Source organism: Paroedura picta, chromosome 2 (genome assembly GCF_049243985.1).
Source record: "Paroedura picta isolate Pp20150507F chromosome 2, Ppicta_v3.0, whole genome shotgun sequence".
In the NCBI taxonomy this organism is placed as follows: Eukaryota; Metazoa; Chordata; class Lepidosauria; order Squamata; family Gekkonidae; genus Paroedura; species Paroedura picta.
Genome location: NC_135370.1, coordinates 126,349,078 through 126,368,860, shown reverse-complemented (window position 1 = coordinate 126,368,860; position 19,783 = coordinate 126,349,078). Strand labels below are relative to the sequence as shown.

General features: G+C 40.8%; 1 protein-coding gene and 1 long non-coding RNA gene across 35 annotated transcripts in view; one reads left to right on the top strand and one right to left on the bottom strand.

Moving 5' to 3' along the window:
- The window catches only part of RAD51B (RAD51 paralog B), a 502,805-nt gene that overhangs the window by 458,358 nt on the left and 24,664 nt on the right, over window positions 1-19,783 (bottom strand). The gene's annotated exons all lie outside the window — the stretch shown is intronic.
- LOC143830275 (uncharacterized) lies at window positions 1,282-11,806 on the top strand. The gene is made up of 3 exons (XR_013228404.1): window positions 1,282-1,982; window positions 8,101-8,137; window positions 11,288-11,806. It is a non-coding gene; the product is annotated as an uncharacterized LOC143830275 (long non-coding RNA).

The window sequence follows — 19,783 nt, the reverse complement described above, 5'->3', positions numbered from 1 at the left end:
CTAAAAAGCAGAAACACCACCCTGCCAACAAAAGTGTGTTTAGTCAAGGCTATGGTATTCCCAGTTGCAATGTATGGCTGTGAAAGTTGGACCATAAGGAAGGCCGAGCGTCAAAGAATTGAGGCTTTTGAACTCTGGTGCTGGAGAAGACTCCTGCGAGTCCCTTGGACTGCAAGGTGAACAAACTGGTCAGTCCTAGAGGAGATCAGCCCTGACTGCTTCTTAGAAGGCCAGGGCCTGCTAACGAGGGCCTCCTGGCCAGCTAGACTGGCCCTGCTAACAAGGGCCTCTTGGCCTGCTAGGCTAGCCCTGCTAACCCTTTCAAGGCCCGTTTTTAGGAACGGGCTTTGAAGCTAGTTATATAAATAATATGCAACAATCCATACATGAATAAGCAAGTTGGCTGAATATAAGGATACTTAAATCTGGCCACAGGAGCTATGACTAGGCAATATAGATCTTTCCACAAACCTGAAAAATGCCTCAGGCTTACTGAAAATCTGGAATCTAAAAAATGCCTTGGGGAGGACTTTTATTAAAAGAAAGCAAAAATGATAAAAGGAGAGACTGTAACTTCAATGAACAGAAGCCGTCAATGGCTGTCGCAGGCAACCACATTATTCTAGGCTCAGTTTTTGTCAGTAGAAGGCAGGGAGTGGAGGCAGGGCCCTTTCCAGTGCAGTTGGGGGCTTTGAGACACACTTTTAAATTACCAGTGTGCCACAGAAGATCACTAGGTGACTCGCATACTCTCAGTTGAACCTACTTCACAGGGCTGTTATGAGGATTAAAAGAAAAACGGAAATAGGGGAAGGAAAAACGAGATGCTTCCCTTAAGTCCTTGCAGGTTACCACTTTCTTTTACTATTATTATTAATCTTCAAATTAATTATTGCTGAATACATGAAGCTGCCTTGTATGGAATTATTTGCCTTTCAATGTCCAATCTGCACACACAAAAAATTGTACTGTTTTTTATTTGGACGGAAACGATTCAGCCAAATCTGAAACTCACAAATACTCCTTCACATTTTCCGATTCAGCTGAATCAATTCGGCCAAATCCAAATGTTTTGGGGCCTTTTCTGTGCATGTTTCTGTCCCCCCCCCTTTCCCAGGCAGCAGCATTTCCACTATCTGAGGAGGGGGAAAGAGCACCTGCCAAACAGCTGATGATGATAGGCATCCCTCCTCCCCACTCCCTTTAAATTCCTCCCCAAAAATTGGGAGTGAGAAGGCACCTGTCATCATCATTTGTTCAGTGCATCTGCGAAAGTGGGATGATTATTTAAAGGGAGAGGCCAGTGCACAGTACAGCTGATAATAACACAAGCTCTGCCCACTCTCTTTAAATCCCTTCCAAGCTGTATGCTCTCCCCCCCCCCCCTTCTCAGATACTGCCTGAGAAAATGGGGGGATGTATTTAAATGGCTCAAATCATGGTCAAATCCTACATCGCGATTCAGCCACCCTGATTCAGACTATTTGAATGAAGAGAACGGGCAGTTTGGCTCAGATGAGTTGGAAAAGTAGCCAAATCAACACTGATGTATGTACTTTTCAGCTTATTCAAGCCAAACCGCGCATTCCTAGTCTATACTGTGTCCTAGCAGCAGCTTTCCAAGGTCTCAGATAAAGATATCTCATCTCATCCTGTCAAATAGTTTGTTATAGCAAAATAAAACAGACATCCAGCAGCCCCTTAAAAACTAGTAGATATAGTCCAGAATGAACTTTGTAAATCATAGCTCACTTCTTCAAATACTATGAAGAGGAAATCATATTTGATGTTTTACAGATAAATTTTTAAAGGAAGATGACCTTCTGCATGCCAAGCATAAGCTTTGCCCCTAAGCAGCAACCTCCCCACAAACCACCTATTTATTGTTTACATAATACCTTCAATGGACATGGTGCTGTAGAGAGTACACAATGACAACACCCTCCCCAGAAGAGTCTACAATATGAAATCTGACATCACAGGTAAGAAAAAAAAGGTAGGAATTACAAGGGAAGAGTAAACATTCATTCTACTTGTTAAAACATGCCTTGCTTCAGCAGGGAACAGGGAGTATTAGTTGTAAGAGAGGGTTAAGGTTTGAAACAGATATTACTTTACAGAGAACACCGGTGCTTTCAGGAATGCTTAAAAGCTTTTCCAAGTTCCTAATCAGCTAGTTCATAAATCAAATACTTTGAAGACAATACAGTTGTCTCTTCCTTAGTTCACAGCCATCATATAAACCCTGCTATGTACAACTGCTGTAACAAAAGCTACGTTAGATTTATTTGTAAAGAGAACTTCCTCTTTATTTCTGCTATTATTTTCTGAACCAACAAATGCTACATTAGGTAGCAGCTATAACCTCTATGATATCTGGACATGTCATAAGCAACCGCCATACAAATTAGAAAGAAAAAAGAATCTTGAAACTGAACCTAGCAGTTTAAAAACAGAAGAGTTAAACAGACCAAGGAGGAGTTGAGTTTCTAAGCTTTTCAGACTTAAATTGTCATGTCCAGCTGAACAAACAACTTGCAGACTGAGTGCATTACTAGCAGCTGCAAAAGAGCTCCCTGTAGAACAGAACTACCACTTCATCAGATCTGAAACACGACTCGATCAGCAGATCTATTTTCTTGGAGGGGGGGGGGGATAACCATGTCATCAGTTTCAAGGCAAAAGGCAGCAAAATGGCACATAATCAGCACCTGATTATTCTGTTTCCCTCCTCCCTATAGCAATATTTATAATATTGCCACATTCTTACACCTCAGTTCTAGTAGAGGCAAAATATTTTCTTAGCTTTTTATATTTGTTTAAGAAAAATGTTGCTCGTTATGAGACTTAATAGTAAAACCAGCCATTTTGGCACAAAGAATATGTTTGTTTCAATGGACCAGTACAAAACTGGAATGCAGCTAATTAAAGCCAAAATACATATTAAAAAGAAATAGAAAAAAATAGTATGTGTATTTAAGATTAGAGCAACACATTCAGCAGAATCATGTTATGAATCCTGTTGGGATACTATCACAGTTTGAAAATGCAAATTCCATTTTCAGTTAGGTGAAATTCTTACATTTTACTCCTTGAGGAAAGTCTTCTAATCTAAATACATTGCTAGTAACAAAGAAGTTGAATTCAGATACCACATTCACACAACAATGTATATGACTGCAGAATGAGAACAGAATCTCTTTGGCCTCTTATGCATGGCGGCAGCTACTGTGCGCTGCTTCCGTGCTGTTGCGGCAGGGCACGATGCCCCACCGTTTCCCGTGTATGCACAGGGGCGAGGTATGCTGGGCTGCCCCGGCGTAGCACGCGCGCTGGACACTGGAGCCAGAAGGTAAGCCAGCGCGGCGGGGGGGAGGAGGTTTAGATGGCCTGGGGAGTGAGTGGGGGGACCCAGGCCCCCTCCGCAAGCCCAGGTGGGGGCAGGGGGTCACCCCTGCCAGCCCCGGGGTTCCACGGAGCCTGCAGGGGTGTGCGGTGTCCCTACAGGGACACTGTAGGATTGGGGCTGGGCGGGCCGACAAGCCTGGCGCTGGCGATTATGCACAGCGCTGGTCCGCCGCAGCCCTGGCTTACCCAGGAAGCTACGGAAGATCCCACGGTCACTTAACGCAGGCCTTCCATAGCCCTGGGCCAGGAGGCGCCCACGCTGACAGAGGCAGCAAGCATTATCGGTGATTTTAACTGAAGCGCTGCCGCCGCCAGCGCGGGCATTAAGGCCCCTTGTATAACGGGCCCTTTTGAGGATTTTTAGGGGTCATTTTGGAAAACCAATTATGCATGGGGAAGAAGCCCTACCTTACCAGCCAGCCAGTACCAGGGCAAATTCCCAGTTCTACATGGTGTCAATGGTGACCCGGTCCTGGCTTGGATTAGGGCCTCTAGTGGGCATGTTCAGGGAACACAGATAGTTTTCAGAGCCAACTCCTCCCCCACGGTGTCCCGGCAGGGACAGAAAATGCCCTGTTTGGCTCTATGGCTCTGACTGGCTCAGTCTGGCTCCATGGCAATCCCACCTTCATGAAAGTAAACTCGCCCCCTCCACTGCAGTGAAACTTTCTGCCCCAGTAACATGTGTAAATGCCAAAATCTAGAGTGGACTGTGTCTATTGGGGAAAATCTTCCCCCATTTGTACACGGGAAGTGACAGGGCATGGTGCCCCACCACAAGAAACTGGTGGCCGTGCATAATAGGTCAAAGTTTCTGATTACTGGGATTACCTAGAAATATTATTCAGGCGCAATGTTTACAACCCAATCCCTTGCTTTGTTCAACAGAACTTGCTGTCCAGTAAGTTTTCAAAGACAGGGCATAATATAAATCCCAAAACAAATAAAATAAGTATAACGTTTTAATCAAGCTATGCATACAGACTTGACTGCATGCCCTGTCAGAAAATTATACAGGTTTTTCTTTTTAAGCTTCTCCTATCTACCAGCTTGGGGACTCAAAAGAAACCTGAGCTAATCTGAAATTGTGATCTGCACAAAACTTGGCTATAGATAATGCTTTCCTCAGCAAAAAGTCATCAGCCTTTGATATTCAACTGCTTTTCAGTTCCAGTAGTGCTGGCATGCCTTCATAAGTCCTGCAGCATTCCCTGGTCTATATTTTGATCGGCACCATATATACTAAGAACTGCTATTTGAGACAGAATGTATAATCATTACCAATTCAATTGTCCTAGGATTCTCAGATATATAAGGAAGTGTCCAGAGCATTCAAGCGTGTTTGGAAAATAGAACAGACACAAAATAACTGCCTGTAGTGCATATTAAAAATTGCAGTTACATTCCAAAGCATACTTATGATTCATTCTTCTCTGACTAGTATAGGATGAATGCCTATTGAGGACTACTAAAGACCGATATCCTTGCAGATTTCTCTGAATGACAAACTTATTCAATTTAAGCTACCATGAATTTCTCTGACCAATGAAAATTTGTACATAGCCTTGGTATGAAATTGAACAATATGTGAAACTTTCACATTACGAATTGTTGCTTTTTGAACCAAATATAAATTCTCCAACATGCCAAGCACAACTAGTTCCTTTTCTATTATTTGGGGCAGTAATTTATCCAATCCACCTCCCCAGTTATTAACAGAAATTATGCAACTTCTAAGTTCAGTCTTGATCATTTTTTCTAAAGTCTAATATATAGCCATAGATATGAAACTGATCCTCTGATCAGTACATATTTATTTATATAAATGCTTACCTAGAATTTTCTTTACCTTTCAATACTTGGATCTCAGAGATGGACATTGCTTATCCAAACCAGAATCAAATGTCATCTTCCTAACAATTTGAAATATATTTGATAAGGAGACCTTGAAATATTCTGGTATCCATTTATCAAGTTAATGTGTTATGATAACATGTGGAACTTATTTATTGTCACTATTAAAGTCTAATAGTCAGATGAGATTCTACTATCAGAATCATAGCACAGTCTAATGTCTCATATTATACTTCTAAATTAATTTGAATTAATTATTTCAACCCAAAAATGTGAAAATCAGGGTTCAAATGTCTTAGACCACCACTGGTTTATTGTTGAAAATCTGAGAACTACTTTAAACTTTATAAACATAATTTTAATTTAACTGAAAGATTTATTGTTAGTTTCAAGAGCTTATGCTTCGACTCCTCATTTGAGAAAATAGTTTCTCAGTTTTTGCATAAATAGTGATGGTCTGGTACCAAGAACAACACAGATTTCATGTAGAGTAAGTGCCATATTTGGCATTATAAACTAGCCACCTTCTGAGCTCCAACTAGAAATAATGAATAGAAATTCCAAGGAAGGAACTGTGAATAACAGAGCAGATGTGTGGCTTTAATAGAAAGTTAAACTGGTTTCATAATAGTTTGAAATCAATCAAATCAGTTCACAGGAACTGGACAAGAGTTACAGAATCTGTTCACTTTCTTCACCTTTCCTATGCCAGCCACTGCAAAATTGTTCACAAAAGTGGGTTGCAAACTAAACTACTGGCAAAATGTTTATATATGGTCTGCCAAGGAAATTGCATCATACGTTTCAACTAGTGTGGAAATATTGCCAAAATGGAACACCAGAGAGCCATCAAAATGGCTACAGTTTAAAGGGCAGAAAGGGAATGTCTGTCCAGATGTCAGAAGACTATAAAGTATCTTTGTCAAACCAATGTTCTTTTGAATTTAAGAGGTTTAGGATTACTTATATTCCAGGAAAATTAAAGAAAACATCAATGTGTTCACAATATGTTCACAATATACTAATAAACAACATGCAGTGATCAAGCTCTGTCAAGAACCAAAGAATTCTTGAGTTTGTTGCACTTCCCCTACACTTTATATAAATTGTTTTTAATAAACATGAATTTAACATGTCTCTGCCCTGCAGCATTAGGATACCTAGGAATCTGTGTTATCCCAGTTAAACACCCAAATGAAATGAAGATTAAATTACACTTTATTCCTTTCTAAACTGTAGTGGTATGATGTTTGCTTAGAAGTGGGGGGGTTCGCTCTCTTACACATTCTTAATCATTTTGTTCTGGCAAGGCATCTGATGTACAACAATGTAACTGGCAAACTCCTTTTAAAAAGTATTTGGATGATGAAAACAGAAATCTTATTAATCTATCTCAGCAGGCAATTAAATTACTCAAGCATAAAGCCATGCTTACAGAAATAGGGATGCAAAGGTAACAAAACAAGAAGCACACCAAGCAATGATGTAAATACATACAGCAACTGAGCAGCAAGGAATATGAATAAAACCGGCACAAAATATAACCAGGCCACTTTGTAACTGACCAATGCATAAAATGTTGATCTCCACTGCATTGTTGACGCCAACATCTGAGTTTTTAAATTTCCAGGAACTGATGTTTAGTTGTGACACATTTCCAAAGTTGCTTCCTGAGAAAAATATACTATTTATAGATCACTTTGATTCTGTCATCCTGAAGAATACTGACAGGAACCTGGAATCTGTGAAGACTACTATTTGTACTCTGGATATCTGTCCAACCTGGTTACTGAAATCATGTAAAGACCATATCGGTCACTAAATCGGACAATTATCCATCCCCCACTTTAAAACCATCCCTAGAGAAGAAGAATGTGGCCAGTTATTTTCTAGTCTCTGATTTGCTCTTCCTGAGCAAGATGATTGCATAGCAGAACTCTAAGTCTTCCCAGATAACTCATTTGATCTATATCCCTTTCAATCTGGGCTCTGGGACTAAAACAGCATTGCTGGCTTCAGTTGTCATCAGATCAGTTGTCATCAGTGAGGGATTTCTCTGGTGAGGTTCCACAAGGTTCACTGTTGCCACACATATTATTGAGTCCCTATGTAAAGTCTTTAGGAGAAATAATTTGTACTTTTGATAATATTTTGATGACACAGCTCTGTATTGCTTTGTCCACAATCTGTTGATGCTATAGAGATCCTAAACAAGTGCTTTACTGCTGTGGTTAAAAGAATGAACAGAATGAAACTGAGTCTGGTTGGAAGTAGTGAGGTCTAGAAGGAAGCTGTGCTTCTCACTTTTGATGGAGTCCACCAGAGACTTGGGGAATTAAGAGCCTAAGGGTTACTGGACTCAGCACTAATAGTGAAGAATCTAATTAATTCCAAAAACATTTGGCTAAATATCTGAAAGAAGTTCCTGACAGAACAATTCCTCAGAGGGACAGGTTTCCTTGGGAGGTAGTGGGTTCTCCTTCCTTGGTATTTTTACAGCAGAGGCTATATAGCCACAGAAATGTTGATTCTGTGAACTTAGGCAGATTGTAAATGGGTGGGCAGAAGGGACTGTGTGCTTTCTCTCATGCCCAAAGAAATGTCAATTGCCACTTTGGGATCAGGCAGAGAATTTCTTCCAGGCTAGACTGGCCAGGGATTCTGGGTGTTTTTTTTTTGGGGGGGGCATGGAATTGGGCTCACTCAGGGTAAGCTGGTAATTGTGAGTTTCCTGCATTCTGCAATAGGTTGGGCCAGATGACCCTGGAAGTCCCTTCCAATTCTATGACTCTATGATTCACTGCACCCCCTAAAAAATTTCTTCCATCTTCATTTCAGCTGAATTGTGCCCCCCTGTCTTTACTCAGCTGATCTGGTAATTATTGTTTGCATTGTCTTCTAATTCTAGCATGCTAATCTAACTGCATTGTCCATTGGATGTTTTATGCTATGTGACTGCATTTAGAAAAAAATCTGTAATCTACTTTGAGTCTCAGCAAACAGGCAAGCTATAAGTAATAAGTAAATACCTAATCAAATTAGGATGGGTTATTTTAAGAAATAATTAATCTCCCTTTAGTGTACTCCCAAAACTTCAGTGTGGTAATCCTATGCAGCAAGAACTTGTACCTGCACATTTCTGACTTACATATATGAGCAATAGTATAAATCCTATTTTAAGGAATTGTATAGATTCCATCTTATGTATAGCAGTCCTAATTATCTAAGTAGAACATACAGAAATATTATACACATTTGTTTGTGTATGTTTAGCCTGTCAAAATACATCTATTAGCCTGTCAAAATACATCTGATTTTTTTCTTAGTTTAGATCTCTATTGTTAAAGATGTCCAGCAGATATTCCACCGCCCTACAAAGAGATGGCAACTGTAATGAATGCAAAATTGATGAGAAAAATATAAAAACAAAAGCTCCTGATCCTGCTCCACTGCAAGACTTAGTGTTAATAGAACACAGCTGGAACACAGCTGTCACTTGTATTTCTCTGCACTAAAATACCTATAGGCTAATCATGGTGATTACCTCAAAATTACACAGCTCTGAACATGGGATATTAAGTACAATTAAAAATTAGCCCAGAGCTAGAGAATGACAAATACAAGCCTAAAGGGCTTAGTCTTCTTGGCCACATTATGTTTTGTATACTTTTCTTATATATTTTATATATTTTATAACTTCCTACTGCCAGAGGGCCTATAGGCAGGTCATTGCTCTTGCTACTCAATTATGCGCCTTGTAACTATTAGCTTCCAAAAGACTAATAATGACAACACAAATCTATTAGTGCAGAGTGAAAGGTTCCATGAGTGAAAGGTTCTGCTCAGATTTTAACCTGCATTAATCTTTTATTTTTTATTTATTACATTTCTATATTGCCCTTCCTTATGGCTCAGGGCAGTTTACAATAAACGTTTATACCTTGCAGAGTTATGGTTTGCAGCTCATTGTACATAGAATACAGAACACAAGAACAGTTTGAATTTGTAGCACTGTGAACATAACAGTACGGAAAATATCAGAAATTTCAGCTTATAACAATTCCGAACCTAACAACAATTAAACAGTTTGTAATGCTCAGTGGCCAGTCAGGCACTGCCCTATATTGCCTCTGTTGGGCATAGCTGGTGATTGAGAGGGGGCTTTTAGGTTGGTGTTGTTCTGCTGACCTCAACCAAAGAATTGGTCGAAGAGCTCCATTTTGCAGGCCCTGCACATGTTAAGATTTTTGATATTTTAGCTATTTTTAAATGTAGATTATAATAGTTGAAATGGAAATACTATAAAATGTAATGGAAAATGGGTATCTGAAAATGAAATAAGATATGAAAATGCTGTTTAATATGAATATCACATATAGCAGAAGTGCATGGGGAACAAGGTCTGTCAAGTCTATGAGCCATTTTTATTTTTTATTAAGTGATAAATGGAAAAAATACAAATTTAACTAACACTTTGCTACTCTGGCTTTTAAAAGAATTTCTGCCAAGTCACTGTAAAAACTTTACAGTTTTCTAGGCAAGCGATGATCTAGAAATGGTTTGTCATTGCCTTCCTCTGCTTAGCAACCATAAACTTCCTTGATGGACTCCCAACCAAGGGCAGATCCTGCTTAACGTCCAAAAAATAACAAGATTGGGGAAGCATGGGCTATCCAGATTGCAGTTGCGCCAGTCAATGAGCTTATTAGTAGAGCATCTCTGCATTGGAATGCAACGTTATATCCCTACAATATCCAGGGGGAAATGAAACTATTGAAAGAGTACGTAGAGGCTTTTATGCAAACATTCATATAACAGTCCCTCTCCACTGTGTGGATAACCTCTCCAGCTGCTACAATTGTCCATTTTGCATGCGGCGTTATTCCGAGGGTCCTCGGAATAACAAAGCACAGAAAAAATCACTTCCTGTATAGCGATTTTTGGCAAGACCGGAAACCTGTGGGAAACTATTGAAACACTACTGGATTCCACTACAAAGGCAGGTATGCATAACGCCGAATAGCACTTTTTAAAATAGAGTTTCCGCTTGCAGGAACCAATTGGCAACATTGGTCCTAGTGCGGAATGGGCCACAGTAAGAAGGAACTACAGTGTGCAGTAATGTGCAGATAGAACTCTTTTCACAGTTGCTTGGATTCAACCCTACCCTGTCTGAATTGCAAAATATTAACTAAAATATGAAAAATACATATTATGTTTCAACAATAGATCATTATAATATCTATTCATTGCATAGAAAATCCATTCATTCTTTATGTGTTATCATTCTTCTCTTCCCTTGAAGGTGCAGTAGTAGCAGCATGTTGTTTGGAACAATTAATCTGATGACAGGCCTATGGAAAGCCTATTTCTTATCCTTGGTTTTCCTGGGTAGAGATTGCCAGGGAAAGGGGAGGAGAGAAAGCTGAAAATAGAAAGCAAATAAAGGCAAATTGACTGTTGGATGGGAAGAGAAGGAAGTGGGAGAATGGAAAAAGCTATGGGGGCTTTCAAGGAAGGAAAAGAGGAAGTAGTCAGAAAGGGGGAAATGAGATGCCCCCTGTACTTCCTCGCAGGTCTGGACAAGGCCAACACATGGATTTTAAATCCACAGATTAAGGAAGGAAGGGTGACAGAAGGGATGAGACAGATAGATAAGAGGAAGGGAATGAACCAGTAAAAGAATGAAGATGTGGGTAGGGAAGGAATGAAGCTCGGGTGGGGAAGGAAGGAGGGAAAATGGAGGCAGGTTGGGGAAGGTGAGGTTTTCCCCATGAGTCCTTCTAAGTCCCCTATTTGTGTATTTTCTAATCTTCTACCTGTCTATATACTGCACTTCTTTCCACAACAATAATTCAACATGGCAGCTTCTAAAGTTTGCACAGCTGTTCAATACTAAAAATACTGAGATTCTAAAGAATATAGTTTTGAAATTTCCTCAGCTTACTTATTCTAATTAAGCACATTTTTCCTCAGCTGTTTTAAGGAGCACTAAAATTTATTACAGGTTTCCTTTAACAAACAGCCTCAAGAGCCATTGCTTCCTGCTGAACAAGACTAAGGGCCGGATGTTCAACCCTATTTACAACCACCCTACATAAACACATAAAACTACTCATAAAATGGCTGCTGTTTACAAAGCGAAGAGACATATATGAATGAATGCTCCCTACAGTTAAGTCACCAAGCTGTTATTAATCAACCTGCATGCACTTTATCAAATCTTAACAGTGCCGTTCTAAGTCCAGTGAAGTCAACCAGCATAGAATGATGCAACCCACTGGAAATCATTTACAGCCATAACCAACCTGCTTCAATGGGCTTCTGTGTTCCTGGCCTACAACAATTTAACATAGTGCAAGGATCAAGTCCTCCTACAGAAGCCTGCTGGTCATGCCACAAAAGAGACAGAAAGCAGGAAAAATAGTTCCTAAGTAAAAAAAAATGTACTCTTGGGAATAAGCACAGTTCCAAATGATGTAATTATAACCATATGTCTATGTGATTTCAAAACTAATATAACAACACTAAAATAAAGAATGTGTGGGCATGAAATACAAACAAAAGTGACATAATGTTAGTTTGATGCCAGTTGCTGTCAGTTCTAATCAGGCCGACTGCTGAAAACTGATCTTAAGGAAAGAAGAGCCTCACTAAATCAGTGAGAATTTTAATTTAGCTCAGACAGCAATAAACCAAGGTCACATTTAACTGTGTTATACAAACATAGTCATTTGAAGAATAACACATACACACAAACACGGCAGGTTTGGTCTCACAGTAAACTATTAGTGTATGTATGTTTTCATCTGTAAACAAGATTGACTTTGGGGTAACAAAAACAGACCTACAAATGCACATAGGCATCAGCACTTAAAAATTGAGGAACACAAATAAGCATACTGAAAACACTCCAAATGCCTAGCTTTTGCACTACATGGGCTACCTAATAAAATTTAATATTCTGCCAAAGACCCTTATAGAACCCTCATTTCAGCTTACAAAACACATTTAAATCACACAGAATAAAACTATCTCCTAAAATTGCTACACCATACATAGAAATTTCAAAAAATAGAATAAAATTTGCCCCTGGCACTATGTATGTTGTGATTTGCCGTGAGCCAGCTGCGCTGGGAATGTCGAACTATAAATGTGAACAATAAATACAATAAATAAATAAAAACAAATAATCTGAATATATATAAATAAAACAGTAAGAGGGTTGGCATTTATTGCCGACCAATCAGGTACATTGCCCCAGCTGGCCGATCCCCGATTAGCTGCCCATCCAATGAACAGCCAATCAGGAAGGGTGTTCCGCCTCTGGCCTCATCCCACTCCACCTTCTTCCATATGGAAGAAATGCCAGCTGGTGAGTGCGAACAGGAGGGAGAGTGCAGGCCTGGGACTGGGAGATCCGTAGGCCGCCCGCAACAACTGAAGTAGGCGCCGCGCCGGGGGGAGAACAGCAGCGGCAGCAGCGGCACCAGCAGCGCCGGAGCCGCCGCCAGCAGAGGCTCACAGGCCGGCCCATGGCCAGCCTCGGGTACGCGGCCAGGCACCAGGAAGCCAGCCAGCCGCCCCGATAGGCCTGCTAGCAATAGGCCTGCTAGCGCACGCTGTATTTAAAGTACAGCGGGCTTACTTTCTAGTTTACTAATATTTCCTGCCTTCCTAGAAGGATTAATAATACCCAGTGCATTTTTTAAGTCAAAGAATTATTTTATAGTATAAAAATATTTATAACTGTACTGAAATAAAATTTACCCCATGGTGTATGTTTGCCAGCTCAGAGAAACTAGATTCATGGGGATAGCTGTGTTGATCTGAAGCAACAGTACAAAGTTTGAGTCCAGCAGCACCTTTAAGATCAACAAAGTTTAATTCTGGGTATAAGCGTTTGTGTACATTCAGAGCCCTTTTCTTCACCCTGTGAAGAAATGGAGGAATAGGCTTTCAAGTATTTCCCTGTTCCTTCTCTTTGGCCCTCCTGGAGGTCAGAAGGACATCTGATGTTCAAATTATAAACTAGGTAAACATCAACTGCCATTAATGATTCTTAAGAATGTTATTTTAGAAGATGAGTAGCCCTGTTGGGATGTAATAGAAAAGATTTGAGTTCAATAGCACAAGATTTCCAGGGTATAAGCTTTTGAGCATCAATGCTCCTTTCATCAGGTGCAAAACAAACATATCTGAAGAAGGAAGTTTTGATACTTGAAAGCATGCCCTGGAAATATTGTCAGTCTTTAAAGCACTACTGGACTCAAATCTTACTCTTCTCCTGTTAGATGAAGTCATGTCTCTAGCACTCTGTACTTATGTTGCCAATATAGAGGTCTCACCTAGTCGCTGTACTTCCCATTGCCTTTCTACAAGCATGCATGGGGAACAATCTATTGTAGCTTTTAACTTTAGAACTATCATAATCCAATGATAGAGAGCTTCTCTGTTGCCTCTCCCCAATACCACACTCGGATAAGCAAGACAAAACCAATATGGCTATTCCAGAGTCTGATCTGGCAAGCCAAGTTTAATTCCCTGCTCTTCAGTATGCAGCCATCTGGATGACCTTGAACTAATCACAGAACTATTCTCACAGAACAGTCTCTCAGAACTTTCTCAGTCCCACCTACCTCATAGGTATCTGTTGTGGGGAGAGGAAGGGAAGATTATAAGCTGCTTTGAGACTCTTTTGGATAGTAAAAAGTGGGGTATAAAACCCAACACTTCTTCTTTTACATTCCTATACATCTAATGTATCTTTCTGCTCAGACATAAAGGCTTGTCCATATCAGCAAGACTACTAAATTAGACTAAAGGCAAATTACAGCCATGCAGGGTCACAACTGAGATAAGGACTGCAAACAGGGGAGGAAGGGGTTGATTCTTCTATCCAAGTATCCTGCTCAGTTTCACTAAACAAAATTAAAGGCCTCTACAATATTGTTGTTGTTGTTATGTGCGAAGTCATGTCTGACCCATCGCGACCCCATGGACAATGATCCTCCAGGCTTTCCTGTCTTCTACCATTCCCCAGAGTCCACTTAAGTTTGCACCAATTGCTTCAGTGACTCCATCCAGCCACCTCATTCTCTGTTGTCCCCTTCTTCTTTTGCCCTCAATCGCTCCCAGCATTAAGCTCTTCTCTAAGGAGTCCTTCCTTCTCATGAGGTGGCCAAAGTATTTGAGTTTCATCTTCAGGATCTGGCTTTCTAAGGAGCAGGCAGGGCTGATCTCCTTTAGAACTGACCGGTTTGTTCGCCTTGCAGTCCAAGGGACTCGCAAGAGTCTTCTCCAGCACCAGAGTTCAAAAGCCTCAATTCTTTGACACTCGGCCTTCCTTATGGTCCAACTTTCACAGCCATACATTACAACTGGGAAGACCATAGCCTTGACTAGACGCACTTTTGTTGGCAGGGTGATGTCTCTGCTTTTTAGGATGCTGTCTAGATTTGCCATAGCTTTCCTCCCCAGGAGCAAGCGTCTTTTAATTTCTTTGCTGCAGTCCCCATCTGCAAGAATCTTGGAGCCCAGGAAAATGAAATCTGTCACTACCTCCATTTCGTCCCCATCTATTTGCCAGGAATTGAGAGGGCCGGATGCCATGATCTTTGTTTTCTTGAAGTTGAGTTTCAAGCCAACATTTGCACTCTCCTCCTTCACCCGCATCAACAGGCTCTTCACTTTCTGCCATTAGAGTGGTATCATCTGCATATCTGAGGTTGTTGATATTTCTCCCTGCAATCTTGATCCCAATTTGATCCCAATTATTAGACCTTTAAAGGGAGGGGGGAGATTTTTCTTTTTGCGTTACAGGGCTATGACAGTGAACTTTTATATCTTCCTAACAACAGGATTACAAATATATAAAAGTAACATTTAAAATAAATACTATCCTATTTGGATATTGTTTGGTTTCTGGTTTGTGGAACGGAAATGTCTGGTCATACACTTATAATCTCCCATGCAACTCAATACGATCACACTCTGAATTGATTTTCGTTTACATTTCACATTCTATTTCTCAGATGATTAATATGAGGAAAGCTTCTTGCAAGTTTTAAGTCAGCTCTTTCAAAAGGGTTTTAATTAGGCATTAATATGCTTAGCATACAAGAGAATAACTGTTATTTGGCAAGTGTTCCTCCTTCTCTTACTGAATTCTCTATGTACAGCTACTCTATTGTATGCAAAGTATATTGATACTTCAGAATCCAAAAGGAATTTCTCATGGGAAAAACTGCTGTGAAACAATCTTGCCCCAAAGTCTTTAGTCAGGAAAAAGGCAATAAAAGTTATGATCAGCCCATCAGAAGCAGATCCCTGAACCTATACTGAATGGAAGGCTCCATGCCGGGCTACCTCCTTGCGTTTCAGCCGGGGCAGGTTGCCCCACCTCTTCCTGCTATGCTCTGGTCAAAGCCAGGTGAAGCATTTGACCCATTGCAGCTCACCTGCCCCAGGTTTGTGCTCCCGCACAGCAGCCAGGGTGGCAAGGTTCCACTGCACTACACGAGCAGTGGAGTAATTTTTTGGTTGTTAAGAATGAGATATCGCACACCAACGCAATGACATGTTTTGTTTTGTTTTTTTAATGCTCCAGGCAGGTCTTCCACGCTGCACAGTGCTGCCATGGGCATTTTTTTTTTGGGGGGGGGGGTCGCTTCCAGGATACTGTACCCAGGCAAGCATGGGAAGAAACTGGGCCAGGACAGCCTGACTCTTCCCTCCCAGACAGCACTGGCCCAATTTAGGCCTTGTTTCCACCCAAGGCAATAAAGGGAATGTGGTTCCCTTGCCACAGGGCAAATGAGGGCCTGATTCAGGCCAGGCCTGGGACAGCCCCAGGTCTACACTGATGTCGTGTAGAATGGGGAATTTGCCCTGCCAGCAGACGAGCGGTGAGTCAGGGCAAATTCCTGGTGTGGTAAAGGTCCTGGTGTGTTCTTATGCATAAACCCAAATCAAAACATGGCCTAAAATGTTCACTGACTCTGGAATTGAGAGGCCTACGCATGTAGGTTGTAGAAATTGTTCTTTATCCCAGATGATGCTGATTTACTGCTGTCCAGGAAAAAGTTCCATATTGAGATCAGGCTCCCACCATTAGGTTCTACCACTCTGTGATGCAATGGCGTAATAATTTATTGATTATGCAACTGCGTACTAATTTATTATGTTACTGATAGTGACTTATTGTAGATAAGTTAGTAACTGCCCATGGTATGCATAATGTTTTAGCTGCCTTTCAGATACATATTGCTGATTGTTTGCTGTTTAATATTTGTAGTTCTTTAACAGTTCTTTGCTGCTAGTTTTTTAATGCTCTTGGGCTGCTTGTGTTTTTTGCCTTTCCTTCTGTTTGAATATGTAAGCCCCCTTTTTACAAGGAAAATAATGTTTCAAATAAATAACTGTACTTTTCATTTAGACATTGTGCCTTCAGTGCTCAAAGTGCATCACATACAATAGCTCATCCACAGAGTAGCCTAATAAGAAAGACCTGTATTGTCAGCACCCTTTTGCACAAGGAGAGTAATGCTAAGAGACAGCAACTTGCTTAAGATGACTTTATATGTGGCATAGGTAAAATCTGAAGCAGAGCAGAGTGGAAGTCCACAAGACTGTCACCCACAGGGACTCCCTTTTTCTTTATATTTTGATCTCCTCCTGTACATATATACACCTGAGTGAGGGCCCAGGAAAGATAGGAACCTGAATTAAATTGATATCCAGAAGTAATATATCAAGCCAAGGAGGAAAGAAATGCAGAGCCACCGCTCTGTCAGCTATATTCATAAGCCTAGCCTAAGAGGGATTCAAACAAAGTCCTTAAGGATCCCAGAGCTTCCTCCCAGTTAATCAAATCATAACCAATGACATGGATTTATTTATTATTTATTTTATTTTATTTAGGGATTTCTACATTGCATCTCTTCAAAAATTGGTCTTAGGGCAGTGTACAAGAATAGAAAATATAAAAGCTCAATTAAAACCAGTTTCCAACTCCTATTAACCTGCTTCGTTCCAAATGAACAATCCAATGAGCCAGGCAAACAAACTGGGATATATATCAGAAAAGGCTGACTTGCAGAGGGGGTACTCATTTGACAGTAACCCCCAAAATAGGAGTGGGCAGGAGGCCCAGGTGGATAGTTGAGGTGCAGCCCAGACCTCAATCAAATGCCTGGTGGAAGAATGCCATTTTGCAGGCCCTTCGGAACTTTTGGGAGTTTCATAAGGGCCTGCGTTTCTGCCAGCAGCTCATTCCACCAAACTGGAACCAGTACTGAAAAGGCCCCAGCTCCGGTTAAAGCCAGGTGCAACACTCTAGGGCTGGTATAAAAATCTAAATAAATAAATAGTTTGCTGACCACAGAGCTCTTCAGGGGGTGTATATGGAGAGGTGGTCCCCCTCACCTACGTAAGTCCCAGGCCGCCTAACACCTTAAAGGTTAAAACCAGCACCTTAAACCTGATCCAGAACTCAATCAGCAACCTGGAGAACAGGTCGATTATGGGTTCTCCATGGGGTCCTCATAAACTAGATGTTATCAGGGCATGCATTACAGTGGCACAAACCTTTTTCAACCAGGAAAGGCTATAGCTGACTCACCAGCCAATGTTGGTAAAAGACATGTCAGGTCACCGGGCTTATCCCAAAGGAGGCCTAGTCTAGCAGTACTTCCAGGCTAAGAACCTGCTCCTTTAGGGGAAGTGCAACCCCCACTAGAAGTTGTATTTATTTTCTAAGGTTCTTAAGGAGATAACAAGTGGCAGGGTTCTTTTTGTGTGATATTTTTTTTAGCTGGTAGGGTTCCTTGTGCGATATTTTTTAAATTAAGATATTTCTGGGCATCAAAAATTTATTTACTGTTTAGGTACAGGCCCCCTGCCCTGGCTACTGATCGTCATGTTGCAAACTGAATTACACAAATGAATGTGAACAATTACTACTAGAAGGTATAAAAATATATATCACTCTAATAGTAAACTAGCTAGTCCCATGAAGTTTAAGAAAGGGAAAAAACTGGGCCATCTACAGACAAGGCAGATAAATATATTATTAACTTCATAAATTAACCAAAGCAATACAAACTAAATGGCCTAATAAGGACTACAGGTGCTCCAGAAAAGACAGAATTTTGACAGGAATTGAGGATAAGCTGGGGTGGAGGTAGAAATCAGCCAACTTAATCCTTTGAAAGGTAACAGAATGCTTATGGAGAAAGGCCATGACCAAGTTATCCCATCTCATCATTCAGAGTGAGAAGAGGCCATTACTGAACTAACTGAGATCACTGTTGCCACAGAACAGTCCAAACCAATAGGCCCCAGCAGCACTGCCTGTGTTTATTTCATATTTGATCACCAGCAGCCCTCCAGAGTCCACCTAGAACTTTCCTGATGACTTAAGCACTAAGTCTATCCATAGTTCAAACACTGCATATTGTGTTTAAGTTAGAAGTATGACAAATGCTCCATTCTTTGAAGTATTGTACTTTGAAATCAGAACATGTGATGCAATTCTAGTGATTTGTGTTGTAAGAACAGATGGAGTATGGCATTGGAACGACAGCAGGGATATTTTTAAGAGCCGAGGTAGTTTTTATGGGTGGGAGGGTGTGTGTGTGAAGTGCCATCAAGTTTCAGTTAATATACTATGACCCTGTAGGGTTTTCAAGACAAGAAACTAACCGTCTGCATAGTGACTCTGGAATTTCTTGGTGGTCTCCCATCCAAAATAATAACCAGGGTTTATGCTGCTTAACTTCTGAAATCTAATGAGATCAGGCTAGCCTGGGTCATCCAGATCAGGGTTACTCTTGTTATGTTAGAGAGAGGATTTAGAGATTTGTTTAATTGAGGCTGCGAGCTTTAGCATTGTATAATAATACAATATGCTGTATTCAGTCCTTGGAGACAAGCTAGGATATAAATAGTAATATTAATCAATCAGTTTAAGACATGCACTGTTTCTGTATGGCCACAAGGATGGCTTTAAAAGGAGACTGGATAAATCCATGGAAGATAGGTCCATCAGTGGCTACTAGCCACACTGGCTAAAGGGAATCTCCACATTCAGAGGCAGAAAGACTCTGAATACCAGTGGCAAAAAGCTCTGTTATTGGCCTTACATAGTAACTAACTGGCCACTGACAGAATGCTGGACTAGATGCACCACTGATCGGAACAGCAGGGCTCTTCTTGTGTTTTTACATGATCCTCCTCTGCTAAGTGGCAATTCAGACATAATTCTTACTCTGGACCCTGAGGTGAGATCCCATGGTCTCTACATACGTATACATATGAGAACAAGAGCTTCCGTGGGTATGGTGAGATTGGTTTTGGCTTCATGCTGTTTAATTAGCTGCCTCTCATCAACACATAAAATAATTTTATTTGATCATATAGCTGATACTTGTACTTTCCAGGTTTTGAATGCTGGGTACCTGCCTTAACCTGTGTGATGGGTATTAAACATGTTGGCAGACTTGCATGTAATCGATTTGTT